The sequence below is a fragment of the Oncorhynchus clarkii genome, chromosome 25 (genome assembly GCF_045791955.1).
Source record: "Oncorhynchus clarkii lewisi isolate Uvic-CL-2024 chromosome 25, UVic_Ocla_1.0, whole genome shotgun sequence".
NCBI lineage: Eukaryota > Metazoa > Chordata > Actinopteri > Salmoniformes > Salmonidae > Oncorhynchus > Oncorhynchus clarkii.
The window spans coordinates 33,354,891-33,364,531 of record NC_092171.1 but is presented as its reverse complement, the minus strand read 5'-3'; the positions used below and the strand labels follow the sequence as shown (position 1 = coordinate 33,364,531).

At 46.3% G+C, this 9,641-nt stretch overlaps 1 protein-coding gene across 1 annotated transcript in view; it reads left to right on the top strand.

Annotated features, from left to right (window-relative positions):
• The first annotated feature begins 7,608 nt into the window (after positions 1–7,608).
• LOC139383623 (uncharacterized) overlaps positions 7,609–9,641 on the top strand; it is a 48,387-nt gene continuing 46,354 nt past the window's right edge. Inside the window, exon 1 of the mRNA XM_071128173.1 lies at positions 7,609–7,777. The gene's annotated coding sequence lies outside the window, so the exon portion shown is untranslated. The remainder of the gene's footprint in view (positions 7,778–9,641) is intronic.

Genomic DNA, 9,641 nt, shown 5'->3' with positions numbered 1-9,641 from the left:
CGAGAACTGGGGACCGCGATCTGAGATCATGTCGACTGGCAGTCCATGGTTCCGGAAGACGTGCTGCACCATGAGCTGGGCCGTCTCCTTAGCTGAGGGCAACTTTGGAAGGAGAATAAAATGGAAAACCGGTCCACCACCGTAAGGATGCTGGTGTTGCCATCAGACGGCGGGAGGCCCGTGACCAAGGACATATGGGACCAGGTGCAGTAAAGGACAGGAAGTGGTTGAAGGAGGCCAGCCGTAGCTTGCCGCAGAGTCTTGTTCTAGGCACACACACTACAGGCGGCAATGAATGCAGAGACATCAGGAACCATGGTGGGCCACCAAAACCGTTGTCGGTCCTTGGTCCGACGGGAGCCAGGATGACAGGTGAGTCTCAAGGAATGTACCCATTCCAGAACAGGAGCACGGGCAGAGTCCGGGACAAACATCCGGTTAGCTGGGAACACTGTGCCTTGCGGATCAGACTCTCGATTCCCCAGAAAATAGCAGCCGCTAGACAGGAAGCAGAGAGAATGATATCGGGGTCCGAGGGTATAGTAAAAGGGGCTGTACAGACGTGAGAGCGCGTCAGGCTTCACATTCTTGGACCCCGGGTGGTAGGAAATAGTGAAATGGAAGCTTGTGAATTACAGGGCCACGTCAGAGTTGAGACAATTGGCGGTGCGGAGATATTCCAGGTTCATATAGTCCGTCCATGTCAAAAATGGCTGTTCTGCCCCTTCTAACCAGTTCCTCCACTCCTCCAACGCCGTCTTGACAGCAAGAAATTCTCGATTTCCTACGTCGTAGTTCCTCTCGGCTGGGTTAAGGCGATGGGAAAGGAAGGTGCTGGGATGCAGCTTCTGATCCTTGGCAGACCGTTGGGAGAGGACAGCCCCCACTCAAACGTCCGAGGTGTTGACCTCCACCACAAACTGACGGGACGGGTCCGGATGGATTAAGATGGCGGCTGTAGGGAATCACTGCTTGAGGTCAGAGAATGCCCGGTCAGCTGCAGGAGACCATATGAACGGCACTTTGGGAGAGATGAGTGCAGAGAAGGGGGAAGCAAGGGTGCTGTAACCCCAGATGAAACGACGATAGTAATTGGCAAACCCCAGGAAAGGCTGCAGTTGCACTCTGGGCGTGGGTTGAGGCCAAAACACCACCGCTCTCAACTAGTCAGGTTCAATCTGAACACTCCCTGCAGCGATTCCTAGGAACGAGATGGTGGTGCGATGGAACTCACACTTCTCCGACCTTCATGGACAGCTGCTTCTCCAGGAGACGCTAGAGGACCTGTCGGACATGGAGGATGTGCTCTTGAGCTGACCGGAAATAGATGAGGTCATACAGGGGAAAAAAACACAAATCGGTTCAACATGTCTCGGAGCACAAAATTGACCAGGGCCTGGAACACTGTGGGAACGTTGGTCAGTCCGGAAGGAATCACCAGGTACTCGTAGTGCCCACTAGCCGTGTTAAAAGCAGTTTTCCACTCATTCCCTTCCCATATCCAAATCAGATCAAATGAAATTGTATTAGCCACATGCGCCGTATACATCAGATGACCTTTCACCTTACAGTGAAATGCTTACTTACGAGCCCCTAACCAACGATGCAGTTAAAAAAATATGAATAAGAATAAGAAATAAAGTAACAAGTAATTAAAGAGCAGCAGTAAAATAACAATAGTGAGACTATATACAGGGAGGTACCGGTACAGAGGCAATGTGCGAGGGCACCGGTTTGTCGAGGTAATTGAGGTAATATGTACATGCAGGTAGAGTTATTAAAGTGACTATGCATAGATAATAACACATGGCAAGCGGAGTAAAAGGGTGGGGGGCAATGCAAATAGTCTGGGTAGCCATTTGATTAGATATTCAGGAGTCTTATGGCTTGGGGGTAGAAGCTGTTTAGAAGCCTCTTGGACCTAGGCTTGGCTTGCCGTGTGGTAGCAAAGAGAACAGTCTATGACTAGGGTGGCTGGAGTCTTTGACAATTTGTAGGGCCTTCCTCTGACACCGCCTGGTATAGAGGTCCTGGATGGCAGGAAGCTTGGCCCCAGTGATGTACTGGGCCATACGCACTACCCTCTAGTGCCTTGCAGTCTGAGGCCGAGCAGTTGCCATACCAGGCAATGATGCAACTAGGCAGGATGCTCTCGATGGTGCAGCTGTAGAACCTTTGAGGATCTGAGGATCCATGCCAAATCTTTTTGAGGAGGAATAGGTTTTGTCGTGCCCTCTTCACTACTGTCTTGGTGTGCTTGGACCATGTTGGTTTGTTGGTGATGTGGACACCAAGGAACTTGAGGCTCTCAACCTGCTCCACTACAGCCCCGTCGATATCAATGGGGGCGTGCTTGGTCCTCTTTTTCCTGTAGTTCACAATCACTTCCTTTGTCTTGATCACGTTAAGGTAGAGGTTGTTGTCCTGGCACCACACAGTCAGGTCTCTGACCTCCTCCCTATAGGCTGTCTTGTCATTGTCGGTGATCAGGCCTACCACTGTTGTGTCATCTGCAAACTTAACGACGGTGTTCGAGTCGTGTCTGGCCGTTCAGTCATGAGTGAACAGGGAGTACAGGAGGGGACTGAGCACGCACCCCTGGGGCCCCTGTGTTGAGGATCAGCATGGCGGATGTGTTGTTACCTACCCTTACCACCTGGGGGCGGCACGTCAGGAAGTCTAGGAACCAGTTGCAGAGGGAGGTGTTTAGTTCCAGGGTCCTTAGAGTGAGGTGTTTAGTTCCAGGGTCCTTAGCTTAGTGATGAACTTCGAGGGCACTATGGTGTTGAACGCTGAGCTATGGTCAATGAATACCATTCTCACATAGGTGTTCCTTTTGTCCAGGTGGGAAAGGACAGTGTGGAGTGCAATAGAGATTGCATCATCTGTGGATCTGTTAGGGTGGTATGCAAATTGGAGTCTAGGGTTTCTGGGATAATGGTGTTGATGTGAGCCATGACCAGCCTTTCAAAGCACTTCATGGCTACAGACGTGAGTGCTACGGGTCAGTAGTCATTTAGGCAGGTTACCTTTGCTTTCTTGGGCACAGGGACTATGGTGGTCTGCTTAAAACATGTTGGTATGCATTCCGAAGGACCAACTTGGAGAAGATGGTTGCTCCCTGGAGAGGCTCGAAAGCTGAGGAGATGAGTGGTAGCAGTTAACGTTTTTTAACCGTAATGTCATTGAGACCCCGGTAGTCGATACACGGATGCAGGGTCTTGTCCTTCTTCTCCACAAAGAAGAACCCTGGGGGACCGGGGGAATAAGAGGGACGCATAAACCCAGCAGTGAGAGAGTCCTCAATATACCGTTCCATTGCGTTGGTCTCCGGACACGACAGGGAATAAAGTCGCCCCCGAGGAGGTGTAGTACCCAGTAGAAGGTCGATGGCGCAGTCATAGGGCCGATGTGGAAGAGGAGAGGTGGCACGGGCCTTGCTGAAAACCTCCCGGAGGTCCTGGTATTCCGCAAGAATGGTGGAGAGGTTCAGGACTTCTCCCAAGCCACAGGAAGACTTCCCGGGGCAGGCAGCGCCGACTTCAGGCAATGTGCATGGCAAAACGGGCTCAAACCCACGATAGAACCAGTCGATCAGAGGATTGTGCCTCTGGAGCCAGGAGAATCCCAAAACCACGGGTGCATGAGGGGATTCAATGGGCAGGAACTGCACACTTTTACTGTGATTTTCCGACACTCTGTTTAATGGGAAATGTAATGTGGGCGACTCTGCCAATAGAGTGCCCTTCCAAAGCTCTGATGTCCAAGGGAATCGAGAGGGGTTGTGTGGGGATTCCCAGCTCCAACACCAGGGTAGCGTCTAAAAAGCTCTCGTCGGCCCCAAGAGTCAATGAAAACCCGATTAGACTTGGACTGGTCACCCCACAACAGGGAAGCATGGAGAGATGTACGAGCAATGGAGGATGGGAAACACACCGTACAGCTCACCAGCGTACTCGTACCTACTTGATGAGTGTGGGTTTTTAATGGGCAGTTAGCTAAGAAATGTCCCGTAGCTCCACATTATAGACAGCTCTGGGTGTTAAGTCTGCGTATGCGCTCAGCCGGAGACAATTTAGCCCAGCCCAGTTGCATGGGCTCCGAAGGAGGCTAGTCGGCAGACCTCTGTGATTCCCAAGAGAACGTGGGTGACATCGGGTTCACTCGGACATGTAGACTTCGGTTCGGGGGTCTCCGGGATTCGAGGGCGAGCAGGAGTGACTGGGCACAGATTCCCTCTCCCTCCTACGTTCTCGTAGCCGCCCATCGATCCAGATGGTCAAGGCTATGAGGGAGTCAAGGTCCATGGGCAGCTTCCAGGCTGTGAGCTCATCTTTGATCACCTCTGATAATCCGTGAAGGAACATGTCGAACAATGCTTCCGGATTCCAGGCACTCTCAGCCACCAATGTGCATAAATCCACTGCGTAGTCTGCCACACTACGGGAGTCTTGACGTAGCTGGAGCAACTTACGAGCAGCTTCTCTCCCGGACAACGGAGAATCAAACACCTTCTGTACTTCCGCCACAAACTCCTCCTCCCTCCCGGACATCAGCGTTATGAGGTACGCTAGGTTATGAGGTACGGCAGGTTCCAGATTCTCCAGCGTAGCGCTCCGGAGGATGTGAGTGGGGTTCTCAGGACACTGGGGTAGGCTGAGAAGAAACGCCGCTGTTGGATGGGTTGCTGAGAGTCTGTGGGATTACTGGTGTGGCCTGCTGCCTAGTAGGGAATATGCAGAATTGCTCCAGCAATGTATCGAACGCCTGGTCATGGCGTTCTGCCATGGAGTCCCTCCATAAGGTATTGCAGTAACGCCTCGTGTCTTCCAATGGCGGCTCATTGCTGGGAGACAGCATTGTGGAATTGGTCTGAGTCTGCTGGGTTAGTCATGGCCAGTTCGTACTATCACGACTCAGGATATGACCCAGATGTAGACACAGGAGGCAGATAGTACAGTTCCCAGAAGATTTATTGTAAACATGGGGCAGGCAAAGGGCAGGTCGAGGACAGGCAGGGGTTCGTGATCAGGTCTGAGTCAGGCAGGACGGCAGGCAGTCTCGGGGTCAGGGCAGGCAGAGGTTCATAATTAGGTCAAAGTCAGGCAGGTACAGGACGGCAGGCAGACTCGGGTCAGGGCAGGCAGAATAGTCAGAACCGGGAAAATAGGAAATAGAACATCAGAAAAAGGAAGACGGGAAAGCACGCTGGTAAGACCTGACAAGACAAACTGGCAACAAACAGAGAACACAGGTATAAATACACAGGATAATGGGGTGATGGGCGACATCAGAAGGGGGGTGGAGACAAGTACAAAGACCGGTGAAACAAATCAGAGTGTGACACTTACACAGCTTGGAGGTGTGATTTGGGTCATTGTCCTGTTGAAAAACAAATTATAGTGCCACTAAGCGCAAACCAGATGAGATGGCGTATCGATGCAGAATGCTGTGGTAGACACGCTGGTTAAGTGTTTCTTGAATTCAACAGTGTCACCAGCAGAGCACCCCCACACCATCACACCTCCTCCTTCATGCTTCATGGTGGGAACTACACATGCGGACATCAGCAATTCACCTACTCTGCGTCTCACAAAGACACGGTGGTTGGTACCAAAAATCTCAAATTTGGACTCATCAGACAAAAGGACAGATTTCCACCAGTCTAATGTCCATTGCTCATGTTTCTTGGCATAAGCAAGTCTCTTCTTATTATTGGTGACCTTTAGTAGTGGTTTCTTTGCAGCAATTCGACCACGAAGGATGGTTTAAGCAGTCTGAACTGTTGATGTTGAGATGTGTCACTTGAACTCTGTGAAGCATTTATTTGGGCTGCAATCTGAGGTGCAGTTAACTCTAATGAACATATCCTATACAGCAGAGGTAACTATGGGTCTTCCTTTCCTGTGGTGGTCCTCATGAGAGCCAGTTTCATCATAGCGTTTGATGGTTTTTGCGACTACACTTGAAGAAACTTTCAATGTTCTTGACATTTTCCAGATTGACTGACCTTCATGTCTTAAAATAATGATGGACTGCCGTTTCTCTTTGCTTATTTGAGCTGTTCTTGCCATAATATGGACTTGGTCTTTTGCCAAATAGAGCTATCTTCCTACCTTGTCACAATACAACTGATTGTCTCAAACGCATTAAGAAGGAAAGAATTTCCACAAATTAACTTTAACAAGGCACACCTGTTAATTGTTATGCATTCCAGGTGACTACCTCATTAAGCTGGTTGAGAGAAGGTCAAGAGTGTGCAAAGCTGTCATCAAGGCAAAGGATGGCTACTTTGAAGAATCTCAAATATAAAATATATTTTGATTTGTTTAACACTTTTTTGGTTACTAAATTGTTCCATATGTGTTACTCTACTATATAGAAAATAGTAAAAATAATGAAAAACCCTTGAATGCTTAGGTGTGTCTAAACTTTTGACTGGTACAGTAAGTATGTGAAATGTATGTAATATAGTATATAATAATGGTTTGTGGTTCAGGTAAGGTCTTTCTCAGAGGTGCTAAAACAGCTGTGTAGTTTTTAAAGCACAACAACAACGTAGAGCATTTCAAATGGGAAACATCTTCAGTTATAAGCTCATGCGTAACCTAATGTATTAAGTAAAGCTGAGAAATCATGAGAAAATAATGTAGGCCTACAATGTATATACATCTAAAAACAAATGTTATTTTGTGCCACTGTGGCACTTCATGAAGGTTAGTGGAATGAAGGTGTGGAATTTCAAAACTTCTGAGGTGTCCTATGCCATCAGCCTTCATACCTTAACAAGCTACTGTAGAGCAACAACAGCACATGGCTTGAGATAAGGTGTCACAGGGCCCATGTGCTCTGATAAAAAGTAGTGCACTATGTAGGGAATAGGATGCCATTTGGGATAGAAGCATTGATATCTTCTTAAATGTACAGTATTGTTAATTGACCACTTGAGTCTTTATTAGTCAGGTGAGGAACTGGAATTCAACTACTTTCAGTAAACTGTAGTTTTGTGTCAAACTGTGGACAGAAAGTTACTTTAAATAGATGCAGCTGTAGGTTATTTCGTCACCAGACAACAGTTTACATGAACACGTTTTGTGAAACCATACACTACTTTTGCCATTCCATTTTGAATAGAGGAGTCGGTAAAGGAATATATTTTCCTGCATCACTCCATGTGGATATTGTGACGATGAAAATAAAATCATGTATTTATTGTATAATTTGGTGGTAATAAAATATTGATTACACCTGTTTCATGCTAAATGTTGCTGTTTGTAATTATTTTCAACTGACAATTGTGTAAGCAATAATTCCAACTGTTCAGAGACTATACACCGACTCATCACACGATTTACAGTAGGCCACACGCACACACACTGGTCGCGTTCGCGTTCCCCTATGACGCATAAACCAATGGTTGCGTGCTACGTTATTGACTGTCAGATTGCTATATGGTTAGCTGATACGTAAAATACCTCTCCAGGCTTTGTAAAATCTGACAGGCGTCAACAACGTCTGGGCAGAGGAACGCGCCCAGTATGTCTACTCTCCAGGGCACGCCTTTCAGTTTGAATTGTTGACGTAGGACGCTGACGCCCCACGATTATCAGTTGCGGATTTGCTGCTCTCCTCTGGCTAAATCTGTTCGGCCAGCCAATGCAGCTATACTAGAGGCCTCTGCCTGTACTTCCTGCGTATGCTATAAGTTTACAGTACATATCAGCTCATTTGTGTTCAGGCACGCTAGTTGCTACTTTCACCAGATGCACAGGTATCGGTAAGTCGGTTCTTCATTTCATATCGACTATTATTTCAGTTATCGATAGGGCAGTTTGTGTTATGGATATTTGTACAGAAAAGAACATGACACATGATGGACTCCATCGTTACAAGATCACTTTGTCCGACTACAGTAGGCCTAGCCTAGGAATAGTATGTATATCCCTCTATAGGTTATATCCCGATATCAAACGTTTTAATTTCAAACCTCTTTGGTTATAGCTATAAAGGTTTACAAATGTCCCGAAATAGATTTCTGCTTCAGTCGTTATTCTACTATTTCCATAAAAGTTATTTGGACTTCTTCGGTCCAATGCAGCTCGTCTCAGTCAACACATATTTATAACGCCGTCTGAGATTGATACAATGGAGCCTTGAAGAAGTCGTGTCGCGAGTTTATTTACGTTTACGAAGCGCGAGCTGTCAGACAGTAGATGTCGCGAGGAGGGGAGGTGCGCAGCCTACTTGTAAACTCTCAAAATACACTTTTTATGTTTGTCTATTAGACTTGATTATTCTTGGTTTTGGGACATCGGTAAGTTTAGTTCATCCATTAAAATATAGCATTAATTACTATTGTATGGTTTTGTTTATGTTATTCTGCATTCATAGAGAATATTAGAAGATTCGCTGTAAACAGAGGAACTTGGGGCTTATTATGGGGAATTTTGTGGTGGGGGAAAATGAGTCATGCAGGAAAATTCCTCATTCTGCCCGATTTTGTGTCTTCCCTGCGGTGCCCTTCAAACCGCCCTTCTTTCCTTCCTAACATTGTATTGTCATGACCAGGCCTACAATGCATTCTATTCTATTATTTTATTATATATTCTTACCTTGGGAGAGTAGTATAAACATTGAAAGTACTGTCTTTTTCAATCATACAGACCATCATGTCAAATACATTGTTACAAACACCTCATTACACGACAACGTCATTGTTGGGTGGGGTAGGTAGATTTTAAGTTCACATTCCACAGTATGCTAATTGGTCATAGGTATGCTTTAATGCACCACCCTCATTCCTTCATAGCCGGATTCAACAGTGCAGCACTGACCGAAGTATGTTGATTACACCCTTCAATGATTTATTTTGTGGTGTGTTCTTTGATCAGACCAGGTGTGTTATGTAGTAGGCTGTGTGAGCGATCCTCCCAAGGATAGTAATGCTATGTCTTCTCTGAAGAAACCGTGGAGCCGAGAAGTAGGCCTAGATCTAGCTAGTGATGTTGTGTAGATTTACTCAAGTATCTACAGCACCAGTCAAAAGTTTGGACACAACTACTCATTCAAGGGTTTTTCTTTATTTGTACTATTTTCCACGTTGTAGAAAAGTAATGAAGACATAAAAACAATGAAATAACACATATACAATCATGAAGTAACCAAAAAAGTGTTAAACAAATCAAAATATATTTTATATTTGAGATTCTTCAAAGTAGCCACCCTTTGCCTTGATTACAGCTTTGCACACTCTTGGCATTGTCTCAACCAGCTTCATGAGGTCGTCACCTGGAATGCATTTCAGTTAACAGGTGTTCCTTGTTAAGTGTTAATTTGTGGAATTTATTTTATTTTTTAATGCGTTTGAGCCAATCAGTTGTGTTGTGACAAGGTAGGGGTGGTATACAGAAGACAGCCCTATTTGGTAAGTCTGCCATTTCTCTTTGCTAATTTGAGCTGTTCTTGCCATAATATGGACTTGGTATTTTACCAAATAGAGCTATCTTCTGTCTGTATACCACCCCTACCATGTCACAGCACAACCGAGTGGCTCAAATGCATTAAGAGGGAATGAAATTCCACAAATTAACTTTTAACAAGGCACACCTGTTAATTGTTATGCCTTCTTGGTGACTACCTCA